The 17815-nt window shown below is 46.3% G+C and overlaps 2 long non-coding RNA genes across 5 annotated transcripts; one reads left to right on the top strand and one right to left on the bottom strand.

Annotated features, from left to right (window-relative positions):
- Positions 1-1961: 1961 nt before the first annotated feature.
- LOC147576953 (uncharacterized) lies at positions 1962-8501 on the bottom strand. The gene is made up of 3 exons (XR_015241337.1): positions 8274-8501; positions 6693-6752; positions 1962-3523 (listed from the first exon to the last, which is right to left on the bottom strand). It is a non-coding gene; the product is annotated as an uncharacterized LOC147576953 (long non-coding RNA).
- LOC147576952 (uncharacterized) lies at positions 5086-17571 on the top strand. Of its 4 annotated transcripts, none has more exons than XR_015241334.1 (5): positions 5086-5281; positions 8330-8492; positions 8588-8979; positions 14690-14832; positions 16184-16532. It is a non-coding gene; the product is annotated as an uncharacterized LOC147576952 (long non-coding RNA). The 4 variants fall into 4 exon arrangements; XR_015241335.1 differs by having other exon boundaries at positions 5089-5281; positions 8860-8979; XR_015241336.1 differs by lacking the exon at positions 8588-8979 and adding an exon at positions 16575-17571 and having other exon boundaries at positions 5090-5281; positions 16184-16271.
- Positions 17572-17815: the final 244 nt, after the last annotated feature.

The raw sequence follows: 17815 nt of genomic DNA, 5'->3' as shown, positions 1-17815 counted from the left end.
GAAACCAACCCTGCTGTCACCTTGATCTTAGGCTTCTAGTCTCCTGAACGAGGAGGAGTAATACATTTCTGTGGTCGAAGCCACCTCGCCTGTGGAATTTGTTACAACAGCTTTCACAGATTTACACATTAGGGGTAAGGGGACAGCAACGGATTGGAGAGAATGAGAATGTTTTGGAAGAACCATAATGGGAAAGTCTACTAAATCTGAGTAAATGGGCTCCTGAAGAGAATATGGTCCATCTAACTAGGGATGAATCCATGATTTTTTTTTTACCTCCAGCAATATTTGGGAAGACAGCACAGAAAACTGGGCTGTGTTTGGGCTTGGCAGCAAGAGACCTCTGAGGCGGGACAGTGGGGACTTCCGGAGTGACAGTGAGCAGGTGAAATGACTGCCCAGGTAGGCACATGAGGCTGGTGAGAACACACAAACTAAGAGGTTAAGGAAGATTCTAGAATGGGAGAAGACTTGGGTAATTACGGGGGAGGGAGTGGGAGGTAGAAGAGGGCAGAGTTGTCCTCGCAGAATGGCAGTCAGCTTGGGGGGGGTGCTCATGGTTTAAACACAGTGGACAGAGTTTTGTCATATCATGTGAGGTCTGAGTCGGACTGAACGGTGGTCAAGTACAACATGGAGAGTTAGGTTAAGGATGTTTTGCAGCTTCCAGTGGTCCATGTTTCAACAGCAAGGTTCTGAAAAGCGGAAGTCCCGGCTTGCGGACCCTTCTTGTCTGCTGTGGAGGGGCATATCCCCTTTATAAGGATGGATATGAGGCCTTGCATCCTTCCCTAAAATGATTATGCTCTGGTGGAGCTGGAACCTGGGCGTCCTAATTCCCAATTCAGGGCTTTCCACAACCTGCTCACGTTAGCAAGTGCGTGGTGGCGAGGGCACCGGCGTCCTCCTTCCACAGAGGACATGGGTTAAGAGTCATTTTCCCAACACCTCACCAGGATGTAGGCTTGCAGCCTGTGGATTAGCAGGACCCGGTGACCAGAAGGAGGCAGCTGAGGGTACAGGCCACATGATAGGGTTCCCTCTTAGACTCTCCCATTCTGGGGTCCTGGAACTAAGGCCACAAATCATCCCTACGTGCTTGGAGAAGAATGGGAAGTAACTGGAATGACATATGTCAGAATGCCGTTGGCCTTGCCAATTTTTTTTTTAAGTTTATTTACTTATTTTGAGACAGAGAGAGAGAGAGCAAGCGAGCCAGTGAGGGAGGGGCAGAGAGAGAGAGGGAGAGAGGGAGGGAGAATCCCAAGCAGTCTCCATCCACACTGTCAGCACAGAGCACCATGCAGGGCTCCTTCCCACCAACTATGAGATCACGACCTGAGTGGAAATCAAGAGTTGGGCACTTAACCAACAGAGTCACCCACGTGCCTCTGGCCTTGCCCATTTTCTGCCTGATCTCTGCCTGGGTGATTTACTTTCTTTTTCTTTTAAATGCTTATTTATTCTTGAGAGAGAGAGAGAGACAGAGACAGAGACAGAGACAGAGACAGAGACAGAGACAGAGTGCAAGCAGGGGAGGGGCAGAGAGAGAGGGAGACACAGGATCCTGGTAGGCCCCAGGCTCTGAGCTGTCAGCGCAGAACCTGACGTGGGGCTCAAACTCACGAACCATGAATCATGACCTGAGCCAAAGTCGGATGCTTAACCGACTGAGCCACCCACGCGTCCCTGCTTAGGTGATTTTCTAAACCATTCTTAAAGATATTCATAGATTCCAGTTACTCTTGGAACAAGCAGTCATGCCCCACACCTAACACAGAGCCCGGCACCAAGTAGGCACTCAGACGTTTGCCGAGTGCTCATAAATCGCCCTACCCAGAGGCTCTTATACTGTCGTGCCCTGCCACACGTGCGTTCCTTACAGTGTGCTTGGCTGTTGGTTTCTATGCCCTCGTCGCAGTGAGGTGCACTGCGAGTACTTTGTTACCAATCATACGGCATCAAGTCCGAGAAGCTTTTATTTGAGAAAGAGAGAAGACCTGAAAGAGAGCTTAGCTTCTCATAATGTCTCTTGCACCGCACCCGGCATTTCCGTTTGCTCTTAGCGGGAAAGCCATGGGCAGAGTCACGGCAGGATTGCAGGGCCTGGCGCACGACCTCTGTAGAGGCAGTGGGGGCTGTCTGGGGTATGTAGCTTTTGTCCAAGTGTCCTGACTTAGTCAGGGGGCGGGGTGGAAACAAGCATGAGCCTTGCCGCTGAAACATTCATTCCTCAACGTGGGGTGGATGGCCAGCTCTTCAGCTTTCCCCTTGCCAGGCCGGATATGCACAGATCTGCCCAGGGGACTGGATGTTTAGCACACTCCTGAAGAACATTTTAATTGTCTGAGTGGGTCTCTGAGGACCTGCCCCCATTAGCATGAGAGTGATTCCTGAAAGTTGCCCAAACATAGCTGTGTCCTAACAACAGGGCGCCGGTGACCTCTGAACCACGTCTCTCTCCATAGCCTTGGCTATTTCAAAGAGATCATTAACAAGGTGGAATTGGGTGCCCCCAGGGTCACTGCACAATATACATTGTTACTGTCTTTTAATGGACTTTCCCCAGACACGGTGATTCTTAAACTGCAGCGTCGGCAGCTGCTAACGCCAGGCTGAGCCACGCTGTCTGCAAGGAGAGAGCCGGCCTGCCAGTCCTGCCAGAGCAGATCTGAGCTTGGGCAGATGGATCGGGCTGAGAGAAAGGAGGAGGGGGCGTGGGCTTAAGGGGAGGGGGCACCAGCGGAGAAGCCTGGCAGCCCTCGGAGGTCTTTGTTATTGATTTAGCGTGAGGACTGAAAGTGGCAGGCAGGCAGGTGGCAGGGGCTGGCGGGCGGGGAAGACAGGTGTAGGCGGTCGTGGGCAGTGATTAGCCGGGGTGTTCCAGATGTGGCTGGGGGTGTCAGCTGGTGGTGACTAACGTGGGTGCTTCTGAGGGGCGTGGCGTCAGATGGTGGTTTCAGAATGCAGATGCGAGAGTGCGGGGCCCCCCCCTCGCTGCTTCCACACCGCTTCACACGAGTTCTACTCTCCCGAGCATGCGCGTTCAACTTCATCTTTACTTCCGCGTCGCGACTACCCCCTTCCCTACATTCCTCTCTAGGCCAAGGGCAGGAATATGCAGATTACACTCCCCCAGCCTTCAGCCTTCAGCCTTCACCCAATTTTGGGGATGATCACACGGACCGAGCACCCTCGATCATGTACGAGCAAGTACAATCAAGTACGATCATGCGCGTTCACGTGAGAAACATACCTGGTGGTAGAGGACGTTCATAGTCCACGGTCTTCTTTGCCTGCTTCCTTTTTGAAAACCTGCCTCCTATTTTTATAAAAAGATTTTTATCGAAGTAGAATATACACAAAAAGTAAACATAGTAGTACCAGTCCCACTGGATCAAGAAACAGATAATTCACAGCACTCCAAAAGCTTTTCTTAGTCTGTTCCAGTCACACTAACTCTGTTCCGGCCTTCTTCTCCAAAAGTGGCCACTTGCCTTCAATCACCACAGATTCGTTTTGGCTGTTTCGGAATTAAAAAAAATTTTGTTAATATTTATTTATTTTTGAGAAGAGAGAGACAGAGCATGAGCAGGGGAGGAGAGAGAAAGAGGGAGACACAGAATCTGAAACAGGCTCTGGGCTCTGAGCTGTCAGCACAGAGCCCGACGCGGGACTTGAACTCACGGACCGTGAGATCATGACCTGAGCCGAAGTCAGATGCTCAACTGACTGAGCCACCCAGGCGCCCCATGTTTCGGAATTTTATATGAATGGACCCAGACACAATGCATTATGGTCTAGCCAGCTCTTTTTGCTCAATGTTTGTATGCAATGTTTGTTCTTTTTCATTGCTGTATACTGTTCCACCATCTGAGTCATTCACAATTATCTGTTCCACTATTGAGAAACATTTGGATTATTTATGGATTTGGGTTATGATGAATAATGATGTCCTGATCATTTTAACAGGTATTTCATTCTATATATGCATCCATTTCTGTATATTTGGGAATGGAGTTGTTAGAATCATAGGGTATGGGTATGCTCAGCTGTAGTAAGAACTGTTTAGTAGAAAGGATTTTGCAAAACCATGTGCCATGCCTTGGCCTTGATGTTATGGCACCAGCCCCCCTCCACACCACAGGGGCCCAGGAACTACCACAAACCAGTCATCACCCACAGCCTCCTGTCTCAGGCATCTTGTTGGACCACTCAGCCTCTTACCCACTTCGACATGTGGCTCTCCCTATTCATCTACTCTTGCGTCCTGACCTTTATGAACTCTGGCTCCCTATGACCATTTCAGGCCTTCCTTGCTTCAATGACCCCTTTGTATCTGCTTCTGTGACTCACCGACCAATTAAACTCTTGACTACACTCCATCCCCAATCACAGAGTTCTGGTGTGGCCTCCACAGAGCTCATTCAGGCCAGCCCCAGCTCCTGGCCTGTGTGTTAAGAGTGGGTAAAGCGATTGGAAGTAGAGCTTTGCCATCCCAAGAAGACAAGCAAGTGAACTGTAAGACAGGCAGATCAATGAAATTGGCTTTTTTCATTATTAATGGGCCCAATTTGTCCTGGGTTAGTGGCTATTTACAAAATTTCAAGATGCCCAGCCCTTTGAACTTCCCTGTGTCCCGACCAGACTTCCTTGCTATGGTGAATGTGTGTGCGTGTGCACGCGTGCGTGTGTGCATGGGCACGTGTGTGATGTGTCTCTGTCTCCCAGCGTCTGTGACTTGCATGTCTGCAAGCAAATGCTTGCACCCAGAAGGAGGGTGTGATGAAATGCTGTCACGTGGCTAGCCGCGGGCAGTGAGTCAACGAGCTCCCCCACAGCCACCTCACTGGAGTGGAGGGAACAGGAACCACCACACTTGGCAACTTGGGCTGTGTCCACATGGTTGGAAACAATCTGTGAAGTGAGTCAGATCCATTGAGAAAACAATTAAGTCAGTGGGAAAAGAAAATCAGTAGGCCGGGTTATTTGGCATGGTGAAAGAAAGCAGCCCATTGTTTGTTCACATTTGTCCCTTTCCAGCTGGTCATTGTGACACTAGCTGATGCTGGGCTTGCCTACACAAGTGCTTTTAACAGTTTGACCCAGACTCTGTCTACACAGCTCTAAAACCACCCAGCGAGCTTGTCCAGAGTCAAAGAATCAACTATCTGCCTCACTAGTAATTCTGTCCTCAGGACTGTTTTATGGGGATCCCACTGAAAATGATGGCAGACATTTTGGGGCAAGATAGGACTTTGGGGCTGCTCCACCACTTCTGGTGAGTTCCATGTCTGAGGACTGAGTAGCTTCAGGCAGCTCTAGATAATATCTGGCCACTGGTATGGGAGGCAGGGATAGGGGTCAGATGAAGTTCAAAACTGTGAAATCCAGAGATAATCCCCCCAAATCATGCTGACCACCTGTTTTGTTCTCGCTTAGGATTGTTGGGTGAGTGACCCCAGAAGAGACAAACTTCTAATTCCGGCCTCTTGGAGATCATTATCCCAACTCCCAGATTTTTTTTAAGCTTTATTTTTTTTTAATGTTTATTTCTTTATTTTGAGAAAGAGAGGGTGCATGCAAGTGGGGGAGAGGGGCAGAGAGAGAGAGGGAGAGACAGAATCCCAAGCAGTCTCCATGCTCAGTGCATAGCCTGACACGGGGCTCGATCCCACGACCATGAGATCATGACCTGAACTGACATCACGAGTCAGACGCTTAACCGACTGAGCCACCCGGGTGCCCCCCAACTCCCAGAACTTAAAGGGGAGAAAAGGGAGGCCCAGGGAGATACAGAGACATACACAGGGCTACACAGGTAAAAAGTGAGTGTTCACTTGGCTAAATTTAACTGCACCTGGCTGTCTCCAGTTAAGGTGCTAATGAACCAGGAGACGCACATACAACATAGCAACTTGTAATGGACATGTTGAAAAGGAATGGGTTATGAAGTAGAATTCTCTCTTAAGAACTAAGGAGCTTCTCTGAGTCCTTTTTTGGGCACCTTTCCTGTATCCAGCTGCTAGTTACCTGCAAGAACTCTCATCAATCTCCAAAGAACAGCGGTGTCCAAAAGTTGGGGAATGTGTATGATGTGGCTTTGGCTGGAGCATATTTATGACCTGGAGTGTGCTCTAATTGTGCAGATATTCCCATAAATGTTATTTTATTAAGTTGAGCTACAGTAAATCTGTCATCTCCATAAGTAACACCACAGTGAATCTGTAGGTAAGCTCAGAATACTGCCGTGAGCCATGCTGGGCTATTAGCTTCAGTCCAATGTTGTTATCTGCGCAGTTATAGCATCTCAGGGGCAAAACTCAGGCACTGCGTTTACAAGATTTGGTTCCTCATGCATGCCCTTGGCTCCCAAAGACAACAGAAACGGCTACAAAAGACGGGGGCGAGAAAACCAGAGAATGCTGAATGTTTGCTTCCTCTAGCCCGTTTGGAAACAGCTCAGGCCAACATAGAGAGCTGGAACAGGGAATTCAGCGTCTTGGGTTCTATTGTTACTCTTATGAACTTCTCAACCTAAGGAAGATCCATTGGTATGACGGGTCTCACACCTGCCATCTTGGAAATGGCGGCACGGTAGGCATGCCTCTCCATGGTAAATACAGCAGTCCTGGAAGCCAAGTTGTTGAGATCTCAGGGTGAAAGCAATAATAATTAAGTGTATCTATTACCTGGTCTGATATCCTCTGACCACCACCTGGAGAGGGTCCATAATCCACTATCTCCTTCCCCTGGGGAAAGAAAGGAAAGGAGATTAATGATGTCTCTTCCTCCAGGGAAATTTATGACACGTTGATATCCAAGCACTTTGTTCATGAATCTGGGTGACTCATGTCTACTTGTGGTGTAGAAGCCAGACTATTGTAAACATAGCATTCCTGAGTATATTAGGAATTTTCCAGAGCTGACAACATTCAAGAACAATCAGGTTCAGCCCTAGTCCTTGCCCCTCAAAACCGATCGCGGGCTCCCAGTTGTGAGGCAGTACAGTGAGTTCAGAGGAAGCAGTCTTTGAAGGGACAAAATTGGGAGGCATTTGCTTTAGCGCTCTGGATTGAATTAGTTGTTATTCATTACAGGAAATCACATTTCATAGTTCCTAAGAAATAAGGCAAACGTTTTTAAGATTTGATTCCACATCCAATAGAATCTCTCTCCACAGCCTTTTCAGAGCATCACTGTAAAGTCCCCCCAGCCCCCGCCATTTTTTTTTTTATTAACCTGAGAAGAAAATGAACTGAGTTTGGAAAAGGATGTTAGGCGGACACAAGGGAGGGTTTACAGACCCAGGGAAAATGCACTTGAAGAAAAAAATGCCACAAACCGGGGTCAGCAGACATTAAATTATAGACATGCCCATGGTTTGTCCAGATTGGTTAGAACATGTTTCTTTTCAGCAATAAAAAACAAGAGCCATTAACAAGCAAAGATGTTAGATGGAATTAAGTGGCGTTCAAACGATGAAAGGGGAATTTAAGGAGCTAACCTTCCACTGCCCAGGCAGTTTACCCAGTCAATTAAAACACAAGACTGTCTTTCCCACCGTCCTGCCATCAACGGGAGAAAGTGACTCTGATAGGCCACAAGGCTTGGCTGCCATATACCCTCATGCAGCCATCCTTCCCAGAGCTTCCTGACAGCTTCAGGTGACTAAATGGCCAGCTAAGCACGATACATTTCGATTGAGAATCTTGTGTCTCATGGTGGTTGCCTGATGCCTCCCTGATGCAAGGCACTGTCATAGATCACCGCCATCCTACAGGCACGCCACCCAGATAGCAACCATAGGATTGTCAACAGAACGATTCACACACCGGCAGCAGCAGCTAAACGCAGCGCAGTTTGCGACCCCAAGCACGACACCAAGATTCTAAATGGGATGTTGCAGCAGCAAAGATTCTAAAACACAACTGTGTCACTGGGGCATTCAGAGGGTGTCACGACCTGTAACTGACAGGCACACCTGCCCTGGTTTCCCCCTGGGCACAGCATTCTTGCATTCCCCTGGGCCTCCTGTTGCATTGCGGCTGCTTATTTGCATCCGCAAGCAGGGAGCAGGTATCCTGCAGAAATAGTCCGGGAGTGGTGTCTGATTCCCATAGGCCTTTGCAGCCAGCTCTAACGGAATGATTTCCAATATTCAGTTTCTGAGAATTCTAACCATGATAGGCAGACCATGGCAGATCTTAATGACAATAATATCATCTCACATTTTCATGGCATTTAGCAGTTTACAAAGTGCTTTCACATACATTATCACATTTAATCCCGGTGAGGTCGATACTCTCTTCTTTTTTTCTATTGGCAGCTTGGTGTAGTGGAAAGAGCGCTGGACCCAGGCAGACGTAAGTTCAAATCCCGGCAATGACCACCCACCAGCTGTCCAACCACAGACGATGTGCTCCCATTCTTCCAGTGTCCTTTTTTGTACCTGGAAGATGGGGAATCATTTCTACTACCCGTAAGATAAGGTATGCGGTAAGAATTAAACAGCCTATATAAAAACACAGTGTAGGTCCTGATGCATAGAAGCACCGGATAATCATTACTTTCTATCCACTTACAGAAGAAAACGAAGCTGGAGAGGTTAAGGGAATTGCTCAAAGTAACAGCTAGTAAACGGCAGAACTGAGACTTCATTTATTTTACAAACATTATTGAACACCTACTATATGCCAGTGCCTCAGGCATAGGAAAGTGGATAAGTCCTAATTCTAGTTCTCAAAATGTTCACAGTAGAGTGCCAGAGCCTGAAACGCAAATAATCAATTACAGTCTAGTGTGATGTGAAAAGCAAGACGTATGTAGGGAATGTCCTAAAGCCAGGGGTGAGCCCAGGTATCGACACAGGAAGTGAGTCTTAAGAAGAGGACCCTTCAGAGGAAGCAGCCACGGAGTTCAAGCTGGAATATACATCAGCAGGCGGACGCTGCAGCCAAGAGGGGATTCGAGGGACAGGTGGGAGGGAGAGAGGAGGAAGCAAGGGTGGGCAGAGTCAAAGGGGCTCACAGGGGATGCTGCAAGGTGATCCCCTTCATCCAGTCCGCGCTGGAGCGAACCCATGGGATGACTTCACATAAGGACCCAAGGTGGTCAGATTTGCATTTTTGAGATCGGGGCAGCAATGTGGAAGATCGACTGCAGGAAGGAGATAATGGAAGCAGTAGTTCAATGAGAGATAATGAGGCTGTGAACTAAGAAAGTGGCAGAGCAGACAATTTTGAGAGGTGTAGCAGAGTCAGAATTGACAGGGAGAGGCCATTGATTTGATGTCGAGGCATGAGAGAAAGAGGAGTCAGGAAGAACTCCCAGGTTATTAGCTTGGATGGCCGGGTGAATAGGTGCTCCCCCCCCCCGCCGCCCCGACACAGCGGGGAGTGGGCTTGAAGGGTCAATAATGAGTTCATTTGGACTTGCTTGTTCTGGGAGACCTGGGGACATCTAGAAGCAGGTGTGCAGGAGAGGGCTGTGAGTCGAGCTTGGGAGAGAAGGGGGGTGCTGTGCTCTGATCTGGGGGTCCCTGGCTTTTAGATGGTGGTTGAAGTTGGACGTAGGCTAAGACCACAGAGCAGGAAGAAAAGAGGGTCATGGAGAGCTCTAGGGAACACCAACATTCAGGTGCTAGAATAAGGACTGTCAGAGATGCGGAAGTCCCAGGAGAAAGAGGGGCTTAAGACTAAGGGAGACAAGCATTTTGTGATGGCGCAAGCAGATGGAGGTGTCAAAATCCACCCGGGGTCAAAGAAGATGGAAACCAAAACATGCCTATCACATTCGGAAATTAGAAGGTTACTTTGGCAACTTATTTTAAGACGTAGTTAAGAGAAGAACTTTTCCACTTTGGTTGTTGCTGTTGTTACTATGATCCAGAGTAAGAAAAATATGTTATATTATGACCTGGGACAAAAGTTTCATGACCAATACTCGCTCTCTGATATTTCAGACTTATTCTATTCTATTCTATTCTATTCTATTCTATTCTATTCTATTCCATTCCATTCATTCCATTCCATTCCATCCTGTCCCATCCCATATGGATGCTCCTTAGTATGCACTAAATTTGCTTTATGGCCAAATAGTGGGCTGCAAGCTGCAGTTTTAAAAAGCATCGGTTTAGATAGATATAATTTTCCTAGAAGAAGAGAAATGTAGGATAAAGGCAAGAACACTGGATTTTGAGTGGACATACCTGATTCATGGCATGACTCAGCTACTTACTGCCTGTGTGACCTTAGATGTGCCCATTAACCTCTATGTGTCTCTTTCATTATCTGTAAAATTCAGATAATACATTAGTTGTAAAGGGATATTCTGGGGGATCAAAGAAGATAAAATATATGAATGCAAAGAGAGTATGTCTAGAATAGTCTTGGAAAAACTACGACTTTTTAGTCACATTCAAAGAAAGAGCAGAATAACGTCTTATGTGTCCCAGTTGGTTCTAGCTCTCTAACCTGAATCCTGGAGCCATACCACTGCAAAACATACCAAGAACCAAAAAAAAAATCAGGCAAAATTGGTGGTGTTGCTACATTTATAAAATACTCTTGTTCTAATACTATTGTAGCCATCTTAGTTTCCTGATTTATATCCAGAATCTAATAGAGGACTTCCCTTAATAAAAGAAGAGCCAATACAGGCAGTTTTTTTTTTAATGTTTATTTTTTAAAGAGAGAGAGAAAGACAGAGGGAGACAGAGAATCCAAAGCAGGCTCTGCACTGACAACAGACAGCCCAATGCGGTGCTCAGACTCATGGAACCATGAGATCATGACCTGAGCCGTGGTCAGATGCTTAACTGACTGAGTCACCCAGGTGCCTCTACAGGCAAGTTTCCTCACCACTGTGTGAAATGACAGCAGAAAATACTGCAGGCAAACACAGAAAGATGGGATTCCAGTGGCACCTGGGTCCCAGTTGGTTGAGCGTCCAACTCTTGGTTTCGGCTCAGGTCATAATCTCACAGTTCATGGGACCACACCCTGCACTGGGCTCCTTGCTGGCAGTGCAGAGCCTGCTTGGGATTCTCTCTCTGCCCCTACCCTGGCACACATTCTCTCTCTCTCCCTCTTTCTCTCTCTCTCAAAATGAAAAAATAAACTACAAAAAAAAAAAAAAAAGAAAGAAAGACAGATCCTTTAATATAGGCAATAATCTTTACGAATTCCAGTAGACCAGCTGGTGTCACTGTATTAAGGCATAATACAGTAATTGATTTTTATGATTCACTCAACAAACTGCTACATTTTAATACCTAACATATGCATTGACTTAGGTGTAAGGAAGACAAAGATGACCAAGGCATCATTTCTAACCTCTAAAAATGTGCAAACAGGTGGCTGAGCAGACACATAAATGGATAATTCCAATTAAATGGTACAACTAAAAGAGATACGCATTTGAATATAATAACATATGAACATACCATGAGAGAAAAAAAGAGCAGCCAGCCCAATCTGGAGTTCAGGGAATGCTTCCTGAAGGTCACCCTGCCCAAGACGAGTCTTGGTGTAAGCATTAACAAAGGAAGCTGGGAAAGACATTTCAGAAAGGCAGAATAGTCTAAGAATGCCACAAAAGTATGAGAACCTGTATAGTGTATACACTATCTGTCGAGCATAAAAAGGCAAGAACAAGCTAGACAACAGAGGTAGGCATGGTCGCCATCTTGGAGAGACTTCCCTACCAAGTTAAGGTGCTTAGAGTACATTGCATCGGACATGGAAGCCATTAATGGGGACCAATCACTCTGGAAGCCTTATGGAGAGGAAGTTAAGAGTAGGTCAGGGACATATTTGGCAATAATTGCAGTGATCCAGGAGAGACATGTTGAGGGCCTGAGAAGCAGTAATAGAGAAGGAAGAGAGGAATTAGATTTGAGAAATATTTTGGATGCTGATTTTAGATGTGGGGGGTTGAGATCATATGACACTCTACTTCAGAGACCAAAAATGAGTAATACTGACCTATACTGCCCAACAACATTGTCATCCTCAAGTTCGGGGTCCAGTGTGGAAAAATTAAGACAAGTCTGTTGTAAGCACTTGTAACACAAGGTTGAAGATGCTAAGTGTTGAAAGAGAGGCGTAGACACCTGGCTGTGGGAGTCAGAGGAAAGAGGCATAAATTCCAGTTGAGTTATCCAGACAAGGCTTCACGGAAGAAATGGCCTTCAAAGTGGGCTTTGAAAGATATAAAAGATTGCACCATGACTTCATAAGAGGAGAGGGCATTTCTGGTGGAGGAAGCATCCTGAGCAGTCATTGGGACAGGGAATGGTGTAGTCTAGGGACAATACCACAGGCTCTGGAGTTACACAAGCCTGGGCTCAAACAGCTCTGTCACATTCTAGGCAGAGAGTTAGGGGTAAGTTACTTTGCTCCTCTGAGCCTCTGTTCCTCATTTGTAAAATAGTTATAATTATCATTTCTCTTATGGTTGCTGTATTTAATGAAATAATGTATTTAACTGTGTTTGACTCAAAGCAAGCCATCAGCACAGTTAAGTGCTATCCTTTTATGATGGCAGAGCAACAGGGAGTGGGGGCTGAGGCAGGGTGTGTCATGTAAAGGAGAGTGCATATGGTGCAGAACCAAATGGAGAGTGAAAGTGGGTCAGAGAGCCTGCGAGAGACTGTGCAAGGCCTTGAGTGCTAGACTAAGGAATTTGGACTTTCCTGGGTTGGCAGTTGGGAGCCACTGAAGATTCACAACTAGGGCTGAAGAGTTGAGCTGTGTTGACTGAGATTAATAAGTACCCATACGGGGGCGCCTGGGTGGCGCAGTCGGTTAAGCGTCCGACTTCAGCCAGGTCACGATCTCGCGGTCCGTGAGTTCGAGCCCCGCGTCAGGCTCTGGGCTGATGGCTCGGAGCCTGGAGCCTGTTTCCGATTCTGTGTCTCCCTCTCTCTCTGCCCCTCCCCCGTTCATGCTCTGTCTCTCTCTGTCCCAAAAATAAATAAAAAAAAAATGTTGAAGAAAAAGAAAAAAAAAATTTTTTTTAAATAAGTACCCATACGAAAGATGGTTTGGAGGAGGAAGGGATGGAACACATGACAATCATTTATGAAATTACAAGAGCTCAAATGAGAGGTAATGAAGGTCTGAATTTGTGTAGTGTCAATAAGAATGGGGAAGAGGTATTAAACACGGGGGAATTTGTTGAGGTAAAATAAGAGATCAAATACCCAAATTTCCAATCAAGGTTACTGGAAGGAGCACCAACAAATATTGGGACAGGAGTTGTGAGAGTCAGGAAATAGACAAAATGGTGGCCTTTTTGAAAAACTGAAAAGTTTTGGGGGTTGCTAATGACCTCAATATTCCTTCTCTTCCATGCTGTATAGATGGCTACCCAGCTAAAGACTTCATTTCCCAGTCTCCCTTGCAACAGGTGTTGCCATGTGATTAGGTTCTGACCAATGGGATGTAAGCAGAATGATATGTGCCACTTCCAGATCATTCCCTTAAAAAGAGCCCCTTGTTTTCCATTCTTCTTTCCCTTTCCTAAAGGTCTATATAGGAATGGAGTAGTGAGCCATGCAGGCGAGGGCAACCTCCAAAGCATTAGGATTAGAACAACAAGGGGCCCCAGCAGAGCTGTGCCTCTTACCCAGACCTCTACCAGCTCAGATTTTCACATAAAAGGGAAACACAGCTTAAACAGTCCTCTAATAAAGAGACAATGAGTTTGGTGTATAGCAGAAGGCAGAGGTGGCCAGGAGAGGTCAAGCCTGAACAGTAGCCATAGAGAGGGACCCAGGGTGTAGACAGGGATTTAAGAGTCATGTGAGTCATGATGATGCTTGAAGCCATGTAGTGAGTGAGATTGCTCAGGGAAGCACTGGAGAGAGAGGAGAGGTGAGGACCACAGGGCACCCGGACAGCATGTTTGCTCAGGTGGGGGGGAAGGAAGAGGAGCAGGGGCTGAAACTGAAATGGAGGCAGGTGCACAGTGGCGATGAGCTGAGAAGGAGGAAGAAGAGACAGAAGAGAATAATGGCAGGGTCATCGGGAGAAATTGTTTTCCTTGATGAAGAGTGGCCAACAATGTCAAAATCTGCAGAGGACAAGGGAGGTAAGAACTGAGAAAAGGCCACAAAATTTACGGAGATTAGAGTATACTTAGGACAGGAAGCAATCAAGAAGAAGTCAAATTCTGTTCAAAATAATGTGCTTAAGAAGCCTGGGAATTTATTATTTTTTTATTATTTATTTTTTATTTATTATAATTTATTATTTATAGTAAAATGCAAAGAGTTCAATCAATCTAAAATTATTTTTTAAAAAGTGTAAGGCAAATAATATATGTAGAAACGTCTCCCTCTGGGAGGTAGAGCTTAATCCTCCCTGTCCCTCAGTATGGGCTGGACTTAGTGAGTTGGCTTCTACAGAATAGGATGCAGAGAGGGGAAAAAATAGTAACTTTAGAGTGGAGAAACCTGGCGAATACCTCCCACCTTACCCAAATGGTCAAGGTCAACTACATCAGTGATAAGTCACATGGATATAATGCGCCCTTGTGTGATGTGTTGAGAAGGGCAATTCATCTCTGTGGTGGTCTTTCCCAAAACCCATAACCTCAGCCTAGAATTGAGGAAAACATCAGACAAACTCAAATTGAGAGACGTTCTACAAAATACCTGACCAGTATCTTCAAAACTGTCTAGGCCATGAACAACAAGGAAAGACGGAAAAAGTGTCACAGACCAGCAGCTATGGAGACTTGATGATCAAAAGTTATGTGGATCGTGGACGGAATTCTGGAACAGAAAAAGAAAGGGTATTACTGAAATCTAAATAAAGTCTGGAGGTTAGTTAACAGTATCGTACCAACATTGCCTTCATAGTTTTGATAAATATACCACAGTCATATAAGATGTTAAAATAGGGGAAGCTGGGTGAAGGATATCCTCTCTATTCTTAACTATCTTTGTAACTTTTCTGTAAATCTAAAATTATTTCAGTATAAAAAGTTTGGGGGGGGGGAGTTGTTTTGTTTTGCTTTGTTTTTTGAAGGTGTAAGGCAAGGGCAGAGCTAGGTCCTTACTAGGACTAAGTAAGTTTGCAATAGGAAGTATCTGGTCTCCCACCGCCCCACGTCCACCCCCCACCCAAGAAAAACTTTCCGTTAGTCCATTATTACAGTACAATGGAATGTTCAATTTCACACTGTGTGTGACATTCCATGCCAGCTAGAATAGTTAATGCAACTTTACACTTATGACTCTGCTTGGGTGTGAATTATTGTGTTTATGAAAATCTCCATATTAATGTCTGATTGTAAATCATTCTGCCGGCTCCTTTATTAATAGCTCAATTCCCACTACTCACTGCTGCAAGCCATTCAAATTACGGCAACCGTACAGGAAACGGGCTGCTTCCCATTTGTTTCCCATCTAAATTTAACCATCTTGGGCTTTGCTTTAAAGCCACTGTTCCTCTGAATTGTTCAAGCCAGACATGTTTGACTGTGTTCATTGGTGAAGTTAAGGCAGCGTGTCTGAGGGGTAGTTTATTACTCTCTGTTTCTGGATTTCCTGCTCTTCAGAAGCGATCTGGGCGCAGATCCTGGTGGTGTTGGTTCAAACCCTGGCTGTGTTACTAACTGGCTGTGTGATCTCAGCAAGCTATTTAGTCTTTCTGGGTCCTGGTTTCCTCATCTAAAGTGGAAATCATAACACATCATTTTTATTTGTTTATTTTTTTTAATGTTTATTCATATTTTGAGGGGGGAGAGGGGCAGAGAGAGAGAGAGAGAGACCCAGAAACTGAAACAGGCTCCAGGCTCTGAGCCGTCGGCACAGAGCCTGATGCGGGGCTCAAACCCTTGAATCATGGGATCATGACCCAAGCCAGAGTCGGATGCTCAACCAACTGAGCCACCCAGGCACGCCAATCTGAACTATTGTTTTTAGAGTTGGTATGAAAATTGAGCATGATGTTGTTAGGAAAACTGCTGGTGTAGTTGTGGCAGGTAGGAAGCTCTTGGTGGTCTTTTTGTGATAGGAATTATACTAACAATGATGGTATTAATAGTGGGTATAGCTGAAAGAATTTAGGACTGGCATCCAGAAGGTCTGGGTATAGTTCCAGTTCGTCGATAAACTAGAGTTGTGATCTTGGAAAAGTCACTTTATATCTCTGGCTCTCTGTTTCCCCAGGTGCAAAATGAAGGAGCTGCCTTTCTTAAGCATCTCTTCCCCAGGCTAGTATTCCAGGTTCTACGTGTGCAACAGTCACCCCTAAAAGGTGTGCCCACCCTCATTCCTTTTTTCCATCCCTTCCCCAACCACCGCCAGCTCCTCGGGTCAGACAGCTCAACTAGAGGCTACAGAATATTCAGGAAGGGGCCAGCCTTGGCTTTGCATTTTCAGGCTTCCTCACACAACAGCTCAAATCAGACCCCCTACCCCAGCCCCCTTACCGGCAGGAGGGGAAATATGAAATCTCAGCAGGCAAGGAGGTTTTTTATGCTTCCGTAAATCATTAAAGTGGCCAATATTTCCCTTTGCTGCACTTCTCCCACCTCACAATATTTTTTTTTTCCTGCAGTGAAATCCATTCGCCCAGCCTGGAAATGTGGTCACTTTATAGAAAATCTTTAGCTTGTACCAGCACAAATGGATGGGTCTTATTTCCTGTCTACAGTTCATGGTGTTGCAAAGGCATTGCCAAAAACTATTGACTGAGACATAAAAGCAAGAAATGGATGGAAATGAACGTGGGCACGTTCGCGTGTACATTTACAAACACACAGAGCCGAACGTGATCAAGTCTACACTTAAAGGAAGAGATTCCCTGAAGGGACGTCCTAATTCATAACTCAGCCCCTTACCCTGCCCATGTTCAGAATCTATCTCACGCTCTGGAGGAGGGAGAAGAGGGTAGGACCAGGCAATGTGGTTTAGATACTGGGGAAGGAACTCGGTCCCCGGTAAGTCTCCCTGATCCCTGTGCCATGATGCTGGAAATAACACCCTTAATGATCCATCCATCTTGTAATTTCAGAAGTAGAGAAAAACATTCAGAATCCTCTGCGATTCTTTTTTTACTAAAATGATACTTCCTAAAAACGATTGCACCTTGCCTTTTAAGAATGAGCTTTGGGGTACGTGTAATGCCATATACGATTTTTACAGATTTCTGAGGGAACTGTATCCACCCCCATTTTAATGATGATGAAGCTGGGGTCCTCAAGGATGAGGTGAGGCATTCGATATCACCCAGCTAGGAAGTGGGGCAGAGGGGACCCCAGCACACTCTCTTGAATTCAGTCCCGATGTTCTTTCCACTCGGCCACGTTGCCGCCTGGCAGTACCCTGAAGCAGAGGGGCAATCACCCTCAGGAACGCAGCTTCCTTCTGATCACAAGGTTTGTAATCTGTGGGAGAAGAGACGGAGCCCGAGAGGCAGGGACCCGGAGGCACGGATGGAGCCAAGGGACTCACAACAGTGAGCAGCAGTGGGGGCGCGCCTGTCACTCACTCTCCTCACCGGATCTGGAGAGCCCAGTATGTGCTCAACAACAACCAATCTCCCTGGACCCTGACTTACTCCCCGTGTGATCGCTTTGTGTCCCATTTCCTCATCTTTCGAGAGGGAGTCACAATACTGATTTCACAGAGTGCTGCGAGGATTGCTGAGACATCTAATAGAGAAACGTGTTTCATTTCTTCCTTCTCCCTCCCTCCTCCCTCCCTCCACCCCTCCTTCTACCCCTCCCTCCACCCCTCCTTCCACCCCTTCCTCCCTCCTCCCTTCCCTCTTTCCCACTGTCCTCTCCCTCCCTTGTC

This window comes from Puma concolor, chromosome D1 (genome assembly GCF_028749965.1).
Source record: "Puma concolor isolate L17-30 chromosome D1, mPumCon1.1.hap2, whole genome shotgun sequence".
In the NCBI taxonomy this organism is placed as follows: Eukaryota; Metazoa; Chordata; class Mammalia; order Carnivora; family Felidae; genus Puma; species Puma concolor.
The sequence above is the reverse complement of the archived record's forward strand: the minus strand, read 5'-3'. Positions and strand labels throughout refer to the sequence as shown.